The sequence below is a fragment of the Leucoraja erinacea genome, unplaced genomic scaffold, assembly GCF_028641065.1.
Source record: "Leucoraja erinacea ecotype New England unplaced genomic scaffold, Leri_hhj_1 Leri_656S, whole genome shotgun sequence".
NCBI lineage: Eukaryota > Metazoa > Chordata > Chondrichthyes > Rajiformes > Rajidae > Leucoraja > Leucoraja erinaceus.
In genome coordinates this window covers 1-9938 of record NW_026576571.1, presented here as the reverse complement: position 1 = coordinate 9938, position 9938 = coordinate 1, and the positions used below count along the sequence as shown (strand labels likewise).

The following is a 9938-nucleotide window of genomic DNA, read 5'->3' as shown; positions in this document are numbered from 1 at the left end:
GTTAACATATGATGAGCGTTTGCCGCCACTTGGCCTGTACTCGCTGGTGTTTAGATTCAGATTCAATTTTAATTGTCATTGTCAGTGTACAGTACAGAGACAACGAAATGCATTCATACCCACGCAGGTCACGGGGAGAACGTAAAACTCCGTACAGACAACATCCGTGATCGGGGTCTCTGGCACTGTGAGGCAGCGACTCTACCGCTGCGGACAGTGCCGCCCCCAAAATTTGGGCTCGTCCGGGATTTGAACCCGGGACCTCTCGCACCCTAAGCGAGAATCATACCCCTAGACCAACGAGCCAGATGTGAAGGATGATGGGGGGAGGAAACCTCATTGAAACATACCGAATAGTGGAAGGCTTGGATAGAGTGGATGTGGAGAGGATGTTTCCACTAGTGTGAGAGTCTAGGGTCCGAGGCCACAGCCTCAGAATAAAAAGACGATCCTTTAGGAAGGAGATGAGGAGGAATTTCTTTAGCCAGAGGGCGGTGAATCTGTGGAATTCATAGAAACATAGAAAATAGGTGCAGGAGTAGGCCATTTGGCCCTTCGAGCCTGCACCGCCATTCAATATGATCATGGTTGATCATCCAACTCAGTATCCTGTACCTGCTTTCTCTCCATACCCCCTGATCCCCTTGGCCACAAGGGCCACATCTAACTCCCTCTTAAATATAGCCAATTAACTGTGGCCTCAACTACCTTCTGTGGCAGAGAATTCCACAGATTCACCACTCTCTGTTAAAAAATGATTTTCTCATCTTGGTCCTAAAATACTTCCCCCTTATCCTTAATCTGTGACCCCTTGTTCTGGACTTCCCCAAAATCGGGAATAAACTTCCTGCATCTAGCCTGTCCAACCCCTTTAGATGGCCTCAAGAGAAGGCTGTGGAGGCCATCATTGGGTATTTTGAAGGCATAGATAGATAGATTCTTGATCACTTACGGGTGTCAGGGGTTATAGGAAGAAGGCAGGAGAATGGGGTTAAGAGGAAGAGATAGATCTCCCTGCTACCTTCAGGTAGAAGGTACAGGAGCCTGAAGACTGCAACAACCAGGTTCAGGAATAGCTACTTCCCCACAGCCATCAGGCTATTAAACCTGGCTCGGACAAAACTCTGATTATTAATAACCACTTTCTGTTATTTGCACTTTACCAGTTTATTTATTCATGTGTGTGTATATTTATATCATGGTATATGGACACATTTGTCTGTTTTGTAGTAAATGTCTACTATGTTCTGTGTGCTGAAGCAAAGCAAGAATTTCATTGTCCTATACAGGGACACATGACAATAAACTCACTTGAACTTACTTGAACTTGAACTAGATCAGCCATGATTGAATGGCGAAGGAGACTTTATGGGCTGAATGGCCTAATTCTGCTCCTATCACTGATGAAGTTATGAATCTATGAAGCAGGAATGACCAGGGTGGGACTTCTTTGATTACAATGGCTTTCAAAACGTAGAAAGAGTGTTTTCCAAAAAACTGTGATTTACAAAATGGTTAGAAACATAGAAACATAGAAACATAGACAATAGGTGCAGGAGTAGGCCATTCGGCCCTTCGAGCCTGCACCACCATTCAATATGATCATGGCTGATCATCCAACTCAGTATCCTGTACCTGCCTTCTCTTCATACCCCCTGGTTGACGAACTCATATAGATTAGTTTAGTTTAGCGGACAGGCCCTTCGGCCCACCGAGTCCCTGCCGACCTGCAATCCCAGCCCACTAACATCCTACACACACTAGGGAAGATTTACAATTTTACCGAAGCCAATTTACCGACAAACCTGTACGTCTTTGTAGTGTGGAAGGAAACCGGGGCACCTGGAGAAAACCCACCCGGTCACGGGGAGAACGTACAAACTTTGCGCAGTAAAGCCCCCAGAGTTAGGATCGAACCCGGGTCTCTGGCGCTGTGAGGCATATACTTGTGTGTCTGCTCAATAAAATTAGAAGGGGTAAAATGTGGCATTTGTCTTTCAAAAACACTACTTGGAAATAGCTGTTCACGTTTTACTGAACTTGAAGCAATGAAATTGTCAAATATAATGCCAGGCATTATTAATGATATAACTGACTTTCAAAATGTGTTTTTTCTCTCTCCCCGCATTATTGACCTTAACATTGCAGCAAAAATAAACTAAATATGTTTTCCAAAGACAAACAAGATGTTTTCCTAAAATGAAAGTTCTCAGAAGGAGTGATTCAAGGATGTTGGAGTAGAATTAGGCCATTCGGCCCATCGAGCCCACTCCGCCATTCAATCGTGGCTGATCTCTGCCTCCTAATCCCATTTTAGAAACATAGAAATTAGGTGCAGGAGTAGGCCATTCGGCCCTTCGAGCCTGCACCGCCATTCAATATGATCATGGCTGATCATCCAACTCAGTATCCCGTACCTGCCTTCTCTCCATACCCCCTGATCCCCTTGGCCACAAGGGCCACATCTAACTCCCTCTTAAATATAGCCAATGAACTGGCCTCAACTACCCTCTGTGGCAGAGAGTTCCAGAGATTCACCACTCTCTGTGTGAAAAAAGTTCTCCTCATCTAGGTTTTAAAGGATTCCCCCCGTATCCTTAAGCTGTGACCCCTTGTCCTGGACTTCCCCAACATCGGGAACAATCTTCCTGCATCTAGCCTGTCCAACCCCTTAAGAATTTTGTAAGTTTCTATAAGATCCCCTCTCAATCTCCTAAATTCTAGAGAGTATAAACCAAGTCTATACTTGGTCATTTTCCTTCTGAAGGGGCTGCTCCTCAAGTTTTGGCTCCACTTTAGTCCGACGCTATTGATTTTTGGGCACCCGGTACAGAGGGGGGGAGGGTCGGGAGGGAGGAGGGGGGTCTCCCTGACGGTCTGCTCCTGTGCCTGGCCAAGATGGCCATTCGCGGGTCCAGGCAGCGGGCAATCGATGGCCGCACAGCGGTCGGCTGCCTGCCCCTTTTCCGGGGTTACGTCCGAGCTCGCGTGTCCCTATAGAGGGAACACACATGCGGTGTCCACGGGGTCTCTGGAGGACCTTCTGTGAATGCTGGTCACCGCGGGAGGTCAAATGTATTATTGGTAAAAATGTTAACATTTTAATTTGATAGCTTTGTAAAATGCCAATAGAGGCATTTTTTGATCGTGTTACTGCTTTGTATTTTTGTTTGTTCTGAATAAAAGCATTTTGTATGGGAGGTAAAAAAAAATAATCCCATTTTCCTGCCTTCTCCCCGAAATCCTCGGCACCCGTTCTGGGTTGGGGGGGGGTTGGGGGGGGGGGGGGGGGGGGGGGGGGGGGGGGGGTCGCTGGACGCTGGTCCACCTTATGCTGCACGGCATGAGTGCAATGGTGGTGCATCGGTGGAGTTGCTGCCTTACAGCGCTTGTAGCACCGGAGACCCAGGTTCGGTCCTGACTGCGGGTGCTGTCGGTACGGAGTTTGTACGGTCTCAAGTTCAAGTTCCAGTTCAAGTGAGTTTATTGTCATGTGTCTCTGTATAGGACAATGAAATTCTTGCTTTGCTTCAGCACAAAGAACATAGTAGGCATTTACTACAAAACAGATCAGTGTGTCCATATATCATGATATAAATATATACACACATGAATAAATAAACTGATGAAGTGCAAATAACAGATAATTGGTTATTAATAACTTTGTCCGAGCCAGGTTTAATAGTTTGATGGCTGTGGGGAAGTAGCTATTCCTGAACCTGGTTGTTGCAGTCTTCAGGCTCCTGTACCTTCAACTTGAAGGTAGCAGGGAGATGAGTGTGTGGCCAGGATGGTGTGGGTCCTTGATGATACTGCCAGCGTTTTTGAGGCAGCGACTGCGATAAATCCCCTCGATGGAAGGAAGGTCAGAGCCGATGATGGACTGGGCAGTGTTTACTTCTTTTTGTAGTCTTTTCCTCTCCAGGGCGCTCAAGTTGCCGAACCAAGCCACGATGCAACCGGTCAGCATGCTCTCTACTGTGCACCTGTAGAAGTTAGAGAGAGTCTTCCTGGACAAACCGACTCTCCGTAATCTTCTCAGGAAGTAGAGGCGCTGATGAGCTTTCTTGATAATTGCATCAGTGTTCGCGGACCAGGAAAGGACCCTCCCCGTGCCTGCGTGGGTTTTCTCCAAGATCTTCGGTTTACTCCCACACTTCAGTGACGTACAGGTTTGTCAGTTAATTGGCTTGGGTTTATATAAGGGTAAATTGTCCCTAGTGTGTGTAGACTTGTGTAAGTGTGCAATGAACGCTGGGCAGTGCGGACCCGGTGGGCCGAAGAGCATGTTTCCGCGCTGTATCTCTAAACTAAACTAAACTAAACTAAACGCATACACTGTGAAGGAAGGGCCTCACGACCTTTTCGGATCCAGAGATAGAACTCTCAGAGTTAAAAAGGTAGATCCAGAGCCAAACCCGCGCCTGTAAAACTGTATACACTGAGTAACTTCGGGTCGCAGCTGGAGAAAAGGAATACGTTTCGGGTCTAGAAACATAAAACATACCCCCCTGACCCCTTTAGCCACAACATCTAACTCCCTCTTAAATACCAATGAACTGGCCTCAACTACCTTCTGTGGCAGAGAATTCCAGAGATTCACCACTCTCCTGTGTGAAAAGGTTTTCTTCATCTCGGTCCTAAAAGATTTCCCCCTTATCCTTAAACTGTGACCCCTTGTTCTGGACTTCCCCAACAGCGGGAACAATCTTCCTGCATCTAGCCTGTCCAACCCCTTAAGAATTTTGTAAGTTTCTATAAGACCCCCCCTCAATCTTCTAAAATCTAGCGAGTACAAGCCGAGTCTATCCAGTCTTTCTTCATAAGACAGTCCTGACATCCCAGGAATCAGTCTGGTGAACCTTCTCTGTACTCCCTCTATGGCAAGAATGTCTTTCCTCAGATTAGGAGACCAAAACTGTACGCAATACTCCAGGTGTGGTCTCACCAAGACTCTGTACAACTGCAGTAGAACCTCCCTGTTCCTATACTCAAATCCTTTTGCTATGAATGCTAACATACCATTCGCCTTCTTCACTGCCTGCTGCACCTGCATGCCTAATTTGAATGACTGGTGTACCATGACACCCAGGTCTCATTGCATCTCCCCCTTTCCTAATCGGCCACCATATGGGATAGGATTAGAATTAGGCCATTCGGCCCATCATGTCTACTGCTGATTCATCTCTCCCTCCTAATCCTGTACTCCTGCCCATAACACCTGTACTTATCAAGAATCAATCCATCTCTGCCTTGAAAATATCCACTGACTTGGCCTCAACAGCCCTCTGTGACAATGAGTACCACAGAACACAGAGAGGGTCGAGACCCTTCTTCAACTGACTGACCCCCCACAAGTACCGAGACTACCAATTGGCTTCTGTAAATTGTCCCCAGGGTGTATAGGATCAAACTAGTGCACAGATAGGTTCGCCAATGTTCTCACTCCCAAATAAGGGACAAAAGGTCAAAATACGGGACAAATTCCCCCACGGCAATTCGTTGACCGACTGGGCCGTGTCTGGGTGAATGATGAGTTGGCCCCGGGTGCTGGACTGTACACAAAGCCCAGCCGGCGGGCCAGCTGAGGGATTTTGGCCCGGGCCACGCGCTAAGTCCGGCGCCCCGTCCAACTCATGAACCGATGATCGGCCGTGAGAAGGAGGGGTGGTGGTGGTGTCGGCGGTAAGCGAAGGTCCGAAGGTCGGACAGCTGGCCGGGCTGCCGACTGACCGACGGGGCCACGGGCGAGGCGCTGCTGCTGCTGCTGCTGCACTCCATGGGCTGCACTACGTCGGGACGGGTGAGGCGGGGGCCGGACGCGGCGCTCCGACCCGACAGTCCCCTCGACCCGAGTAGTAGCGGTCAAATACGGGACAAGGGCGGTCCCGTACGGGATAAACCAATTTAGCCCAATATATGGGATGTCCCGGCTAATACGGGACCGTTGGCAACCCTAAGCTATAGTGCAGTGCGATGGTCAGCATGGACTCGGTGTATCTCTAAAAAACAATCAAGCCGTCCACAGTGCATAGATAAAGGAGATAGCACAGATAAAGCATACAACAGTTCTATCTAGTGACGTCATTAAATGGGCTTTCCTACTGATTTGTCAGTGCCCACATTAAAAAACAAACACCAGATCTCTCCGTAAACCCACAATCAAATCAACAGGTTGACAACTTTGTTTCTCCTAATTTGAGGAAGGACATCCTTGTGATTGAGGCAGTGCAGCGTAGGTTCACGAGATTGATCCCTGGGATGGCGGGACTGTCATATGAGGAAAGATTGAAAAGACTAGGCTTGTATTCATTGGAGTTTAGAAGGATGAGGGGGTATCTTAGAGAAACATATAAAATTATAAAAGGACTGGACAAGCTAGATGCAGGACAAATGTTCCCAATGTTGGGCGAGTCCAGAACCAGGGGCCACACAGTCTTAGAATAAAGGGGAGGTCATTTAAGACTGAGGTGAGAAAAAACTTTTTCACCCAGAGAGTTGTGAATTTATGGAATTCCCTGCCACAGAGGGCAGTGGAGGCCAAGTCACTGGATGGATTTAAGAGAGGGTTACATAGAGCTCTAGGGGCTAGTGGAGTCAAGGGATATGGGGAGAAGGCAGGCACGGGTTATTGATTCAGGGACGATCAGCCATGATCACAATGAATGGCAGTGCTGGCACGAAGGGCCGAATGGCCTCCTCCTGCACCATTTGTCTATGTTTCCTGTTACCTCGGTACACATGACAATAAACGAAACTAAACGGCCTGTCCCACTTGGCTGTCATTTGCGTGTAATTTACGCAACATCATTTACGCGTCACGATGCACGGCACGCGCGCCGTGACACGCGCGCCGTGACACGCACGTGATGCGCGCATGGTGCGTGGTGACATAGGCAGTGACGCGCGTTTGCGCTCGGCACCCTTGGATTTTGGGATGTAGAAAATCTACGCGCAGATGCCGGCCAGGTGGGACAGGCCCTGTATTAACTAACGATATTGAAGGGTAAATCTTTGGCAGCTGAATAAAGGGCCAGCGTATGAGATTTACGTTCAATTTCCTTGTCTGCTTGTAAGTAAATAACAGGATGTAGTTTCAAAAAAAAAATCACTTCATTGATTTGTTTACAGGAGATAATAGAGTTTTCTTTACGGCTGAATTATTTCTTGTTTTACTTATTCGATAATGGTTTCGGGAGATTGGGACTTGCCCACCTAACACACAGATACACATCTCCTCCAAGACAGACAGAGACCACCACTTCACGAAGCTAGAGGGCACTCCATCCCTCTCAATAGGGAACGTTGCCAAGCTGGCTGCCCGCGAGCCACAGCGCCAGGCCGAAGACGGCGCTGCCCGAGCCAGATGCTTGCCCCTTTTCCTTGTATTCACTGGATTTTAGAAGGATGAGGGGGAATCTTATAGAAACATATAAAATTATAAAAGGACTGGACAAGCTAGATGCAGGAAAAATGTTCCCAATGTTGGGCCAGTCCAGAACCAGGGGCCACAGTCTTAGAATAAAGGGAAGGTCATTTAAGACTGAGGTGAGGAAAAACATTTCCAACCAGAGAGTTGTGAATTTATGGAATTCCCTGCCACAGTGCTGGCTCGATGGGCCGATTGGCCTCCTCCTGCACCTATTTCCTATGTTTCTATGTTTCTATGATTATGTCAGTGCCCGGGTGGTATTGGAGAGGGCGGTGTTATTTGTAACATAGATGTTTGCAATCTAATGTCTGAATAGTTTTGCGATTCTGTAATATGCTGGTGGGCGTGTAGGTCGCCACGGTTTTTGCATCTTGTTGGAATTTAAATATATTATTTTTTGATGCAAAATACAAGTCCTGGCCGAGTTGGCCATCTGCGAGTCACGGCTCCGCCCGAGGCTACGACCTGCGCCTTGTCTGGGGTTACGTCCACGCCCGGTGACTAAGCGCTGTCCACGTGCGCCGTGGGGCATTTCCGGGACTTATTTCTCACTGTAAATATTATTGTAAATAATTGATAGTTTACTTTTTTGTTAAATAAAAAGGAAATGTTGTCCGGAGTTGTGTGGCAAGGCGCAGGATTGAAAGAACAATGGCGTTGGGTTGAACGTACAGATCATCCAACAAGCTAGCGCCCAGGCCACGTGACTCTGCGCGCTGGTCCCAGTAGTGGATCTGCAATCATTGTGGGCGGCACGGTGGCACAGCGATAGAGCTATTGTCTTACAGCGCCAGAGACCCGTGTTCGATCCTGACCACGGGTGCTTGTCTGTACGGAGTTTGTACGTTCTCCCCATGACCTGCGTTGCTTTTCTCCGAGATCTTCGATTTCCTCCCACACTACACTCCAAAGATGTGTAGGCTTGTAGGTTAATTGGCTTGCTATAAATGGAAATCACCCCTAGTGTACGTATGGTGGTGTTAGTGTGCGGGGATCGCTGGTCGGCACGGACTTGGTGGGCCCGAAGGGCCATGTTTCCGCACTGTATTTCTAAACGAAGCTGAACGGAATCACTCATTACAGTGGATCCACTCTTGTAAACCTCTACTCCACTGTGGACGGCTCAATGTATTGTATTTCTGCTGACGGGTTAGCACGCAACAAAAGCTTCTCACTGTACCTCAATACACATAGAAACATAGAAAATAGGTACAGGAGGAGGCCAGTTGGCCCTTCGAGCCTGCACCGCCATTCATAGTGATCATGGCTGATCGTCCCCAATCAATAACCCGTGCCTGCCTTCTCCCCATATCCCTTGACTCCACCAGCCCCTAGAGCTCTATCTAACTTTCTCTTATCTGACTTGGCCTCCACTGCCCTCTGTGGCAGGGAATTCCATAAATTCACAACTCTCTGGGTAAAAAAGTTTTTTCTCACCTCAGTCTTAAATGATCTCCCCTTTATTCTAAGACTGTGGCCCCTGGATCTGGACTTGCCCCTCCAACATTGGGAAAAATGTTCCTGCATCTAGCTTGTGACAATAAATTAAACTTATCTAAAATGAACCAGTGAAAGTGTCCTCGATGGTCAAACAGTGTAGGGCCTATTTCCTTGCGGTAGTTACCAGCTCACATTCATCAGCTTAGTTTATTGTCACATGTACCGAGGTACAGAGAAATGCTTTTGTTGCGTGCTCTCCAGTCAGTGGAAAGACAATGCATGATTATACAATGCATGATTACAATCGAGCCAATCACAGTATACACCTGTGTCTCCGGCGCTGCAAGCGCTGTAAGGCAACGACTCTACCGCTGCGCCACCGTGCCAACTTTAAAGACAATCGGACAATAACATAGGTAGACAAAAATGCTGGAGAAACTCAGCGGGTGCAGCAGCATCTATGGAGCGAAGGAAATAGGCAACGTTTCGGCCGAAACGTTGCCTATTTCCTTCGCTCCATAGATCATGCTGGAGAAACTCAGCGGGTGCAGCAGGATCTATGGAGCGAAGGAAATAGGCAACGTTTCAGCCCGAAACCCTTCCGGGTTTCGGCCCGAAACGTTACCTATTTCCTTCGCTCCATAGATGCTGCTGCACCTACTGAGTTTCTCCAGCAATTTTGTCTACCTTCGATTTTCCAGCATCTGCAGTTCCTTCTTAAACACGGACAATAACATGGGTAGGAAAGGTTTAGATGGAGACGTAGACACAAGGAACTGCAGATATTGGTTTACAAAAATAGCCACAAAGTGCTGGAGCACTCAGCGGGTGACTCAACACCTCTGGACGGCAAGGACAGGTGACATTTCAAGTTGTGACCCAACAAAAGGTTTAGAGAGAGATGGGCCAAATGGTACTAGATTAGATGGAGCATCTTGGATAGCACAGAGTAGTAGGGCCGAAGGGCCTATTGCTGTGCTGTATGGCTCCATGTCTCTAATCCCCCCCCAAGGGCGCGGAAGAGAGCCGGGGTCAATCCTTACCACGGGTGCTGGTCCATGCGGGA

The 9938-nt window shown here is 48.0% G+C and overlaps 1 non-coding gene across 1 annotated transcript; it reads right to left on the bottom strand.

Moving 5' to 3' along the window:
* Positions 1-234: 234 nt before the first annotated feature.
* trnap-agg (transfer RNA proline (anticodon AGG)) lies at positions 235-306 on the bottom strand. The gene has a single exon. It is a non-coding gene; the product is annotated as a tRNA-Pro (tRNA).
* Between the last annotated feature and the right edge of the window lie 9632 nt (positions 307-9938).